Consider the following 12,829-nt stretch of genomic DNA (forward strand, 5'->3'; position numbering starts at 1 on the left):
AGGATTTCATGAGAGCAACAAGATTTTATGTTAACGATAAATTTTAAAATTCGACAAATAGAGATGTATTTCTCAGAGATGGTACCAAGTTAGTGTGGGAAATATTCCTTCTCCAGAGGTGAAACTGCATTGGATTTCACTGGAACTTGGAAGGGGGAGCAGGTTGCCCTTGGCTGGTGCCTCAATGGGTTGCAGGTTCAATTCCCAGTTAGGGCACATCCCTAGGTTGTGGGGTCTATCTTTAGTCTCGGCAAGAGTGGGGGGCAACCGATTTCTCTCTCTCTCTCTCTCTCTCTCTCTCTCTCTCTCTCTCTCTCTCTCTTCCCTCCAAACCTCCAGCTCCCTCTTTCTCTAAAATCAATAAACATATCCTCGGGTGAGGACAAAAAGAAGCAAAAGGGAGGGCAGGTTATATTAAGCTAACACAGCGGAGTGAAGCTACTGTCCCGTGTTATTCCCAGGGTGCACCTCAGTGCAGAAACCCCAAATCTTGGATCTGGAGTCCTTGAGGTCTCAGTCACTGTGTCCCTTCCTCTTCTCTCTTCTCACGGGCTGCTGCCCTCATGGCCCCTCTCTTATATTTAAATCTTCGATAAATACAAGAGGAGCTCAACTGTGTGTCAGAAGTGCAAAAAATATGTCATTCATCTTTTGTGCTTATATCTTAGCTCATCTTACACTCAAGGCCCTTTTCCTCTTGGTAGCAACCAGGTATTTCATTTTGCAAACTGGAGATGTCTCAGTTTCTACTGTTTTAAACTTAGACCCAGTGAGGTCTCAGCTTCTCACGCTGCCCAAGGTTCTGGCTGCCGCACCCCCCCCCCTTTCTTTTCCTAAGTGCAGTCCATCCAGGTGCCAGGAGTGGGTCTGTGTGCCCTGGGGCCATCAGACAGCAGCGTCTGGCCTCACAAGGAAGTAGAGCTCCTCACTCCTGGTTGTCAGGTGTCGGCCTCTGACCTCACCGTGTCCCCCTGCCTTGGCATCTACATCTGGGGTTACGTCACCTGTCTCACCTCAGGCACGGCACTAAGGTCTGCTGTGACTGTGTCTAACCTGGGATTGGCTGAGAGGTAATCAATTCTACCACAGTTTGCTTGTCCATCCACTCATGGATGGCCGTGTGGACTATTTCCAGTTTTGAAATATTGCGAACAAGCTGTTCAGAACATGTACAGGTCAGGTTGTAGACTGATACTTTCTCCTCGGAAAAACACCTGGCGGAAGTAGTGCTAGGCCACACTGTACGTGTGGGCTTAATTTGTAAGTAATTGCCAAACCGTTCTCCAATGTGACCGTATGTTCCCACCAGCCAAGTCTGAGAGTCCCAGTGGCTTTGCATCAGCACCAGCGTTTGGTGTGGTCAGTCTTTACAACTGCAAGCTTCCTAGTACATGACAGATGGAATCTCCTGTGGTTTCAATGCGCATTTCCCTAATCACTGATCATGTTGAGGACCTTTGCATGTGCTTACTGGCCATTTGTGAAGTATTCATTCTAATTTGCTGCCCATTTTTCAAATCGAGTTGTAATCTTTTATTATGGACTTATAGGAATCCTTTATATATTCTGGATCCAACTCCTTTTCCGGCTACATACGCTTAGAATATCTCCCCCCAGTCTGTGCTCTGTCTCTTTCATTTTCATTTTCTTTTCTCTCAAAGAATTTGATGAAGACCAATATATCATTTAAAACACTTATGTGATTAGTGCTGTTGGTGTCCGGCCTAAGAAATCTTTGCTCACCCCAAGATTCTAAAGATCTTCCACAGTTTCAGGCTTTTACTTTTAAGTCTATAATTGATAAGCCTAAAAGTATGTTACCTGACTTTTACTTGAAGATTTTCTAAAAATTTTATTGTTAACTTCTAATACCTATATGGTAAGAGAATACACTCTGTGTGATATCATATAGACAATAGGCAAAAACAACGGACAGTTACCTTTTACTAAATTATAGGACAAAAAGAGTAGTCTTTTACTCTACCCACATACTTAGCATTTCTGGTATCTTCTTCCCACGTTGAAGACCCAAGGTGTTATTTCTCTTCAAGCTGAATAACTTCCTTTCACATTTCCTAATGGAAATTCTCTCCGCTTCATTGAACTAAAAATGTCCACATTACTTTTTGGAAGGATATATTTTAGAATGCAGAATTTCAGCATTTGTCACTTCATTATCATATCATTCCATAATCTGTGGCCTCACTGCTTCTGATGAAACATCAGGTGTGATTCACATTATTGGTCCCTGGTATCTGTGTCATGATTTCTTCTCTGACTGCTCAAGATTTCCCTCTTTATCTTTATTTTTTCAGCAGTTTAACTATAGTGTGTGTGTGTGTGTGTGTGTGTGTGTGTGTGTGTTTATCTTCTTTGGAACTTACTGAGATTTTGGGGTTATAAGTTAATGTTTTTTATCAAATTTTGGACATTTTCAGTCATATTCTTTCAAATACTTTTTATGCCATCCTCTCTCTTGTCCTTCTGAAATTCCCCGAGAGATGGTATATGTTGGACTATTTGATATTATACCAAGTGTCACTGAAGCGCTTTCATCTTTAACTCTTTTCCACTCTGTGTTCTTAAGATTGAATGATTTATATTGACCCGTCTTCACTGATCTTTTCTTCTGTTGCTTCCAAACTTATGTTAGGCTTACCCACTCAATTTTTTATTTCTGAGTCTTATCAGTTCTAGAACTTCTATTTGATTCTTTCATTTAAAAAAAAAGTTTCCATAGCTTTGCTGAGATTCCCCATCTGTTCACTCATTGTGAGAATGTTTTCCTTTAAGTCCTTAAATATAGTTATAATAACTACTATAAAGTTCTTTTTTTAAAAATCCTCATCCAAGGATTATTTTTCCATTGATTTTCTAGAGAGAGAGGAAGAGAAAAAGAGAGATAGAGAGAAACATCTATGTGAAAGAGACACATAGATTGGTTGCCTCCCGCAAGCACCCTGACCAGGCCAGGGATCAAACCTGCAATCCAGGCATGTGCCCTTGACCAGGATTTGAACCTGAGACACTTCAGTGTGTGGAGCCATGCTCTAACCACTTAGCAACACCAGCCATGGCTATAAAGTTCTTTTTTTAACTATAAAGTTCTTGAATGCTAATTCTAATATCTGAGTTACCTTGGGGTTTGTTAATGTTGTATTTTTGTTTCTTGAGTATGGGTCACATTTTTCTGTTTCTTTGTAGCTCTAAATTTTTTATTATATACTGGGTTTTTTGAACAATAAGTTTAAAGATTTTGTATTCTGTTGTCTTCCTTTGACAATAGCAGGCAGTTAGCTATGGCATATCACCTTGAGGTTGTAAAAGTTTGGTTTTATTCCTTTAGGATGAGTCTTTTTAGATTTTTCCTTAGTCTGCGGGAAAATCTTTAATCCTGGGATATAATCTTTGCTCCTAGATAGGACATGATCGCCTCCCCACCCACACCTCAACCCCTGCCCTAGGATTTCAGTGGAACGCCCAGGGTGTTTACCAGATTTTTCTTGGGAAAATTGGTAGGATTCAAACTCCAAACTCTGTCTCCCATTAAATGGGCAGCAGTTAAACTCTATACTCAGCCTTTTTAACTTCTAGCCCAGCCGTGGGCAAACTACGGCCCGCGGGCCGGATTCAGCCCGTTTGAAATGAATAAAACTTAAAAAAAAAAAAGACCGTACCCTTTTATGTAATGATGTTTACTTTGAATTTATATTAGTTCACACAAACACTCCATCCATGCTTTTGTTCCGGCCCTCCGGTCCAGTTTAAGAACCCATTGTGGCCCTCGAGTCAAAAAGTTTGCCCACCCCTGTTCTAGCCCCTTTTAAGATCTACCCTCTAATTTCCAGCCATTCTGACAGCCCTGAACTCTGTCTTCTGACACCACAGCCAGAATTTCTTTAGCTAAATACATGAAATGCCAGAGCCTTGGAGCCCACCAGGTTCAGTAAATCTCAGTATAAGACCCCTGGATACCAAACAGATTCATTAAGCTAGTATAAGACTGAAGGACAATTTTTATGTTATAAACACTATTTCCAAATGCAAAAGATACAGTTGCCCATAACCGAAACCTTACATTCCATTGCTTTGGTTGGAATTACATCATAGTTTTCATGGAGGCAGTCACTGGTTTTCCCTTGCTAGTCAGGACCACTGCTTGATAGTTAAGTGTGTTTTTGGCCAACCCACACTGGCAAAATGCATTACTATTGGTAAGTGAGGTGTGGCTTTTAAGACAGAGGAACCTTGGGAAGAAAGATAATCAGGGGAATTGTTGGTGGCCCTGGGCACCTTGGACGGTGATGGTGCTTCTTGCTGATGAACTTCGACGTTGTCATTGGGTTAGTGGGTATGGCTTTGCTGGCCATCTCTTTAACCACTTTATTTGTTGAGGCCCAATAGGATGAAAGTGATTGCTGGGGTCACACAGACTTACTCTCACTGTGGATACAGAGATGAGAACCCCAGGTCAGACCTTGTTCTGGATGCAGGGATGCATGCGAAGTGTGAAGGAGTCATTCTAAAACCTACCGTGGTTCCGAGAGAAGAACAGGACGGGGTAAGCAGAGAAGAGTGTTTAGAGCGCCACGTGGAAGAATGTTATGACTGGGGAGATGGTCATGCTCTTGAAGTGCCTCTGATTCCAGGTGCGTTAACTTTCTCAGGCAAGAAAGAACCAGTCGGAATCCGGTGAATGACTTCAACTGAGCGTAGACCCATTGTATCTCGCCAGGTCTTCTTTTGCTTGTCTACATGTTCATTTCTTGTATTTGGTTGTTGGATTTGGACTCATGTTTGTGCATTTGTGTCAACCGGTCTACCCCATTCCCAAAGACAAACACTTCCCGCCTTTTATGGTCACGTGGGAGTTAACCGAAGTCAGGTAAACTCGAGGATTGCTTTCCTTTCATATTTTCTCCAACATGCAGGCAAGTGTTAATATTCCTTAGTATCTATTTTTTGTAGTAAAACTTAAGGTTATTTCACCACATCCCCCGCCCCCAGAAAAGTCAGCCTCCATTTGAAGCAGCAATCAGGAAACCATGGATGCTTAAATGTTCAAAAGCACTGCCATCAGCCTCTATCACTTCCACCTGGAGATACCTGGGGTGAGCACAGTATTAGTATTGTGAGTGTGCGTGTGTGTTACCATACATGTCTTCTGCGTCCTCTAGGAAGACTGATGGCTACGCGGGTAAGATAAGGCCAGGCACACCTGTCTGGTGTCCCCAGGGGGTTTGTCTCCAGGAACCAGGACTCAGCTCAGACTTGATCAGACCCATCTCAGAGGCCTGGGGTGGGATGACCAGGTCCTGTGAGAGGCCAGGAAGCTGCTGCCCAGGAAGGAGAAGCCAGTCAGCCCCTGGGGCGTGGAGAGGCCCCTCACTTCCAGGATGGCTACAGGCTTTCACCCCTCCTACTCAGGAGCAATGCCTTTCCCACCTCTTTTCCAGCAGCCAGGTACCAAAGAGGGAAGACCCAAGGCCCCCACATCCTGGTGGTGCAGCCGGGACCAGTGTCCCAGAGGACACAGGATGATGCCGCTCCAGGATGCAGTGAGAGGATGGATCCGCAGAGACTGGCTGCAGATGGAGGCAGCCAGGAAGGCTTCCCAGAGGAGGGACCAGAGCCTGGGGAAGCGGGGAGGTGGCCAGCCATCTTTGATGAAAGGTCCAGTACACTGAGCAGGGAGCAGACAGTGCCAGAGTCCCCTCTAGTTGTCAATGCTAATCCTGAGGGCAGGGCCAGGCTGGGAGGAAGGCAGAGCACTGTGTCTGGAAGGCAGGTGTGAGTGGGCTGGGCCTGTTCCAGGCCCTGCAGCACTGAGCACAGACATGTGTTTCCAGCGGAAGCTTGACATCCCGTCGCTCTGGCTGACCCTCGTTCTCGCCCCTTCACATTCTCCTGAAGCTTGAACTGGGCGAACCTTGTGTTTTGTCTCTGCTTTGTCCCTGTCACCATTGTGACAGTTGAAGGAGTTTTATGTGTGGGGAGAACAGGCCCAGGGGAGTCCTGAGATGTCATATGCATCCATTAGGATCTGGGGATTGTTTTTCCTCTACTGTTATCTGAGCTCTTCAAATAAAAGAATTTGAGACTCTGAATGCGTTGGACACATATCATAGAGGTATAGAAATGTGTGGACTCTGTAGCCAGGCGGCTTCCTTCAATCCCAGCGCAAATGTGTACTAGCTGTGTGACCCGGGAAAATTACTTAACCTTTCTGGGCATCAATTTCCTCACCTGTAAAATAAGCTATGATGGCACCTATTTCATAGAGTTGTTATTAGGGTTATATTAGCTATCTATATATATAAAAGGCTAATATGCAAAGTGTCTCCTCAGGAGTTAGACCAGGAGTTAGATCATTTGCTATGACATGCGCTGACCACCAGGGGGCAATGTGGAACATGGTAGTGACCAGCAGCGGCATGCGGCTGGTTGGGAGGTGAGGAACCTGATGGGCCCTGATGGCTGGCCAGGCCTAGGGACCCTACCTGTGCAGGAATTTCATGCACCAGGCCTCTAGTTATATATGAAATTCTTAAACAGTTCTTTACATGTAGAAAATACTATCTGTGTGAGACTCGATGTTTTTATAACTATTATTTTGATTCATTTCTTTTTCTTCATTGTACATCTCTGATTTCTGAAAGAGATCCCAATTCGTTATTATTAAGATGAGAGGAAAGCCTAGATTCACCTCCCGTCTCCCAGCTCAGGCCTGCACACACCTCACTCCCTTGCTTTTCTTGCTGGAGTTAAAGACACACAATTTCATCACTGGCCCTAAGGGTGCTGGGTACAGAGCAGATGTATCTACTAGTCCAGCGATTTTCAACCTTTTCATCTCATGGCACAGAAACTAATTACTAAAACTCTGCGGCACACCAAAAAATACATTTTTTTGCAGATCTGCCAGAAAAAGTGGGTATAGTTTTTTTAAAAATATATATTTTATTGATTTTTTTTACAGAGAGGAAGGGAGAGGAATAGAGAGTTAGAAACATCTATGAGAGAGAAACATGGATCAGCTGCCTCCTGCACATCGCCTACTGGGGATGTGCCCACAACCAAGGTACATGCCCTTGACCAGAATCGAACCTGGGACGCTTTAGTCCGCAGGCCGATGCTCTATCCACTAGAGCCAAACTGGTTAGGGCATAAGTGGGTATAGTTTTGATTCATTCACACTGGATGGCTATTGTTGTGTTGGCTGTTGTCACTCTTTTATTTGACAATCTAAGGAAAAGAGGTCAGTGCCCTGACTCAGAAGTCAGGTATCCTGTGTTTTAAAAATCCTTGCAGCACACGGCTGTCCGAGGCTGTGGTTTGGGCCCCTGTGTGATCTTTCCATTTATGAAGTGTCTGCAGGACTTTTTCACCATCATTTTTAACAACAGAATCATTTTGTCATAATTCGTTTTTTGAAGATTAATATACGTTCATGGTAAGAAACTTCAAGTACAAAAGCCGCCCGACTCTTCCTGTCAGGGGCCGATTTCCTTCCCTTGAGGTAATCAGTGCGGGTTTCCAGTCCGGTCCCAGCAGGATGTTGCTTTCATGGCCTGCCCGGCCGACCGTGGTTGCAGCCGTGTGAAGAGTCTGGGTGCCAGGCCTGGCTGGGAATGGCCTCTGGGCTAGCCTGTCCCCTCCCACAGCCCAGACCCTCTGCATGGACCTGCAGATGCCACCCCCACCCAGTTCAGGACACTGTAGGGACCTGTCCTGTCCCCAGCACGCTGACTCCAACCTGGCCAGGGCTCTCCTGCCTTGGATGCTCCTACATCGGGCTTTCCACGGGGTCTGAGCCCCTCTCCAGCCAGCGCCTGTGCACAGCCTCACGCTGAGCAGGACAGCCACCGAGCTGGCGGGCAGGGGCCCCCAGTGCCTGTGCCCCGCTTCAGGGACCAGTGCCCCCGCCTGCACGGCGCGCCTCTCCTCAGGCAGCCGGGATGGTGTGCCCTGGGCACATTTTCTGGGCCGCGTTTCCCTTTCTTCGGTAGCTCATAAAATCTCCCCCGCCTGCGCCCAGCCTCTTGGTCTTTAATCTTCAACCTCTGCTGGCGCTGTCCCTCTGTCTTTTTAATTATGCCTCTTCTTTTATAGAAGTTTCCTATTGAATTTTTATGACAATAGAGAGACATGGATAGGCTCCAACAAAAATGAAATCTTTATGGAAAAGTCATTTCTCTTCTGGAGCCTCCGTGGATAGAGATTCATAGAGAGGGAATGGTGGGGGCGGGGCGGCCTGCTCGGCTGGGCCGGAGCCCAGCGGCTTGAGTGGCAGCGCTGAGCTGGTTATTATCACGGCCAGGGGACCACTGGGGAGTGGGGCGCAGCTCAGCCAGGGGGAGTGGGGCGGCCTGTGATAGGGACGAGGGGAAGTAAATATTTGCCAGGTACGATGGCTCTGCCTTGATGTCAGCGGAATGAGTGCCGGAGGCTCCCCAACCCCAAGTGATCCCGCTGCCTGACTGCAGGGGCCTGAGGGCGACATGCTCCGTTACCCCTTACTCAGCACCTCCTGCCCCGGCCCCCAGCCTGGCCTCGGAAGCCTTTGTCCTCTGGCCTAGCACCTACTTGACTGTCTGCATGGTTCTTTGGGTGAGCCCTCAAACTGTGGGCTGGGGGTGACCTGCCATCTGCAGAGCAGCCTCTGCAGGTGTGAGACTGGAACCAAGGACTAGGATGGGAAGGAAGACTATTCATTTACACACAGGTATCAGGACCCACCCACACTCTGTGCTGGGCCAGATCCAGGCACCAGGGATTTCGAAGTCACGGTCCCTTGTCTCAGGGAGCTGGTGCTCTTGAAGGAGGAAATAGGCAAAAAGCAAGTAAACATAGAAATGTATGTGTTGATGTCAGACTGGGGCGAGTAGTGTGGGACAAGCAGGGAATAAAAGAGGGGGGTGCCGAGGGGGAGGAAGGGCCTCTGCTTTAGGTTGGGGGAGACTACCTGTGGTTTCCCTTCACTAAAGTGAATGGGACGGTGGAGAGCCAGCATGCTCACTCAGGTCAGGGGAAGAGCATTCCAGATGGAGGACCAGCATGTGCAAAGGCCCTGGGGCAGAAGGCACTGAGAGAAATGCTGGGCGGTGTGAGGAGGGGAAGGACAGGGAAATGGGGTTAGATCGTCTCTGGAGTTTTGTGAATCTCCCCAATGAACAGTTCCTACTTTAAGTGCAATGAGAGCCACGGAAGGATTTAGGGAGTGGAGGCTTGAGGAGAATTGATTTCCATCCAAAAGCCACCATTCTGACTACTGCATGGAGAGTGGTGTATAGAATTGTATTAAAAACAAGATGCCACATTTTGGGAGCCTCGGAGGGCAGCACAATCCTCCTACTGTGGGAGGTGGGGGGAGGGGAGGTACTGTCTTCAGGTTGCTGGGATCTAGAGCTGTTTCCTTAATCTGTAGGCCTCCGACAGAACTTACCCCAGTGTAAGTGTTGAGGACAGCTGAGGAGCTTCAAAGACCACAGGGCGTTGTAGGTGGCATCAGGGATGAAGTCTCCTGTGTGATTGTGCTGACCGTCTACTCGGCAGGACAGACAGTCAGAAGCTGTCCCCTCATGAAGAAGGACATGAGCATATTCCAGCACCTATGATGCGGCAGCCTCTGTCCTATGTGTTAGGTCTTGTAACTGCCATCCACCCCCTCCCGAAAAGTCCTGTTAAATATAAGACCTGGGACCAGAGAAGTTAAGTAACTTGCCCAAGATCACACAGCTACTAAGAGGCAGACTGGGATTTGAACTGGAGTCTGCCTGACTCCGATGCCCTTGCTTTTGTCACTCACCACCATGGCTTTGACAACACCTATGTACTGAGGGATCAGTGGTTCCCCTTCCATAAAAGCTGTCACACTTCCTCAGAGAGGCTGAGGATGGCTGGGTGAGGCTTAACATTTGAATGAAAAATTAGCTCCAAATGTGAGAAGAAAGATGCAAGACTACAACCTGTGCTTTAGATGAACTAAGAATAAGAAAAATGAAAAATGAGAGGTTCTATTTTGCCTTAATGCCTTTCTCTCTACACTCATCACTGCCTCATGAAGACCCATGTTTCTGATCTACATCATTTTCCTTCTGCCTGAAAAATGTCTGCAAAAATTTCCTGCAGGGCAGCTCTTCTGGCAAAGAATTCCCTCTGTTTTTGTCTGTCTCAGAAAATCTTCATTCCTTCTTCACTTTTTCAATTAAACTTCTTATTTTGAAACCAGAGGCCCAGTGCACAAAATTCATGAATGGGCAGGGTCCGTAGGCCTGGCTGGCGATCAGGGACAATGGGGGCCTTCCAGCTGCCGGCCAGGGCCTTCCTTCATTTGTTCCGTGCCGCCCCCTGGTGGTCAGCGCACGTCATAATGTGTAATCGAACTTCTGGTCTCCCGGTCAAACTCCTGAGGGGGTAATTTGCATATTAGGCTTTTATATCCTCTACTAGAGGCCCGGTGCACAAAAATTTGTGCACTCGGGGGGGAGAGGGGGTCCCTCAGCCCATCCTGTGCCCTCTCGCAGTCTGGGACCCCTCAGGAGATAATGACCTGCTGGCTTAGGCCTGCTCCCGGGTAGCAGAGGGCAGGCCCAATCCCTAGGTGCAGCCCCTGGTCGGGCTCAGAGCAGGGCCGATTGGGTAGTTGGGGCGCTGCCCCCTGTCATGCACAGAGCAGGGCGGATCGAGAGGTTGCAATGCCACCCCTAGTCACGCTCAGGGGACGGCCAATTGGGGGGTTGGGACACCGCCCCTTGTCACACTCAAGGCAGGATCAATAGGGAGGTTGCGGCACCACCCCCCGTCACACACAGAGAGGGGCCCGTGGGGGGGGGGGGGAGTTGGGGCACTGCACCCTGTCACACACAGAGCAGGGCCAATCAGGGGGTTGGGGCGCCACCACTGTCACACTCAGGGCAGGGCTGATGGGGAGGTGATGGCTCTACCCCGTCACACACAGAGCAGGGCCCGTGGAGGGCAGGGGGTTGGGGCGCCGCCCTCTATCACCCACAGAGCAGGGCTGATCAGGGGGTTGGGGCGCTGCACCCTGTCACACACAGAGCCTCAGGATGATCAGGGGGTTGGGGAGCTCCCCCCTATCAGGCACAGAGCAGGGCTGATCAGGGGGTTGGGGCACCTTCCCCTGTCACGAACAGAGCAGGGCGGATAGGGAGGTTGTGGCCCCGCCTCCTGTCACACACAGAGCCACAAGGCGATCAGGGGGTTTGGGCGCTGCCCCCTGTCACGCTGATCCCTGTGCCGGGAGGCCTTGCAGCTCCGCTGATCCTGGTGCTGGGAGGCATATTACCCTTTTACTATATAGAATAGAGGCCTGGTGCACGGGTGGGGGCCAGCTGGTTTGCCCTGAAGGGTGTCCTGGATCAGGGTGGGGGTCCCCACTGGGGTGCCTGGCCAGCCTGGGTGAGGGGCTGAGGGCCGTTTTCAGGCTGGCGGGTGACTGAGGCTCCCAACCGCTCCTTTTTTTCTTCTTCTTTTTTTTTTTTTTATTCTGGGCTGGCTTTAGCTCTGAGGCCTCGGCTCCGGCCTTTCTTTACCTTCTGTATTTGATACAATGTTGCGGTCCAGCTGGCTGAAGCCCGGCTGACTAACGCAGGTTTCTGGAGTTTTGTTTAGCTTCTATATTTGCAACATAGTTGCTTAGAGTTGCAGCTGAGAGGCCGGCAAGTCAGGCGGGGAATGTTGGAGTCCACCAGTCACTGGAGCAAGCAAGCCTCCCTGTTCGCTTCAGTGCATGGCTGCCGGCCGCCATCTTGGTTGTCAGTTAATTTGCATATACTCACTGATTAGCCAATGAAAAGGGTAGCAGTCGTACGCTAATTACCATGTTTCTCTTTTATTAGTGTAGATAATAATAAAAGCATAATATGCTAATTAGACCAGATGTTCTTCCTGACGACCTTCTGGATGAAGCCTCAGTGGGCAGGGGCCGAGCTCCTTGCATGAATTTCATGCATCAGGCCTCTAGTATATAATAAGGAAATAATATGCTAATTAGACCTAACAGCAGAATGACCGTTTGGACGACCTTCCAGACGAATCCAGGGCTTCGAGGGCTGAGCCCCTTCCCTTCCTCCATTTTGCCCTTTTATAATCTCACTTCCCTCCCTCCATTCTTCATTGCTTTCCTTAACTTCTGGCAACAAATAGACTATCCTCTGCTTTCATAATTTTGTCACTTTAAAAATATTATACAAACTAAAGGCCCAATGCATGAAATTTGTGCATGTGCTGGGGGAGGGGGAGGTTCCTCAGCCTGGCCTGTACCCTCTCACAATCTGGGACCCCTCGGGGGATGTCCAACTGCCTGGACATCCCTCTCATAATCTGGGACTACTGGCTCCTAACTGCTCACCTGCCTGCCACCCTGATCACCCCTAACTGCCTCTGCCTCGGCCCCCACTCCCGGGACCCCAGCTTCCCTCCCTCTGGCTGGCTGCAGGCACCTGGGACAAGGGCCAGCTTTGTTTGGGCCAGCCACAGGCACCTGGGCCCCGGCTTGTCAGGAAGGACTATGGAAGGTCATCTGGAAGACGTCCTGTCTATCCAGTCTATTAGCATATTACCCTTTTATTAGTATAGATGGGATCTGGAATGTATGCCTTTTTTGCTCACTATAGTTCTCTGAGATCCATCCATGCTTCAGGTACATCAGTAAGCACCACCCCTCTTGATTGCTGAGTGGCGTAGAGGTGTAAATGTACCGTGATCTGTTTGTGTGAGCATTCATCACCGAAGGACATCTGGGCTGTTTCAGCTTTTGGCCAGGAGAATATGGTCCCAGAGAGGTTGGAGAAGGAGCCCCCACCAA

This window comes from Myotis lucifugus, unplaced genomic scaffold (assembly GCF_000147115.1).
Source record: "Myotis lucifugus unplaced genomic scaffold, Myoluc2.0 scaffold_613, whole genome shotgun sequence".
NCBI lineage: Eukaryota > Metazoa > Chordata > Mammalia > Chiroptera > Vespertilionidae > Myotis > Myotis lucifugus.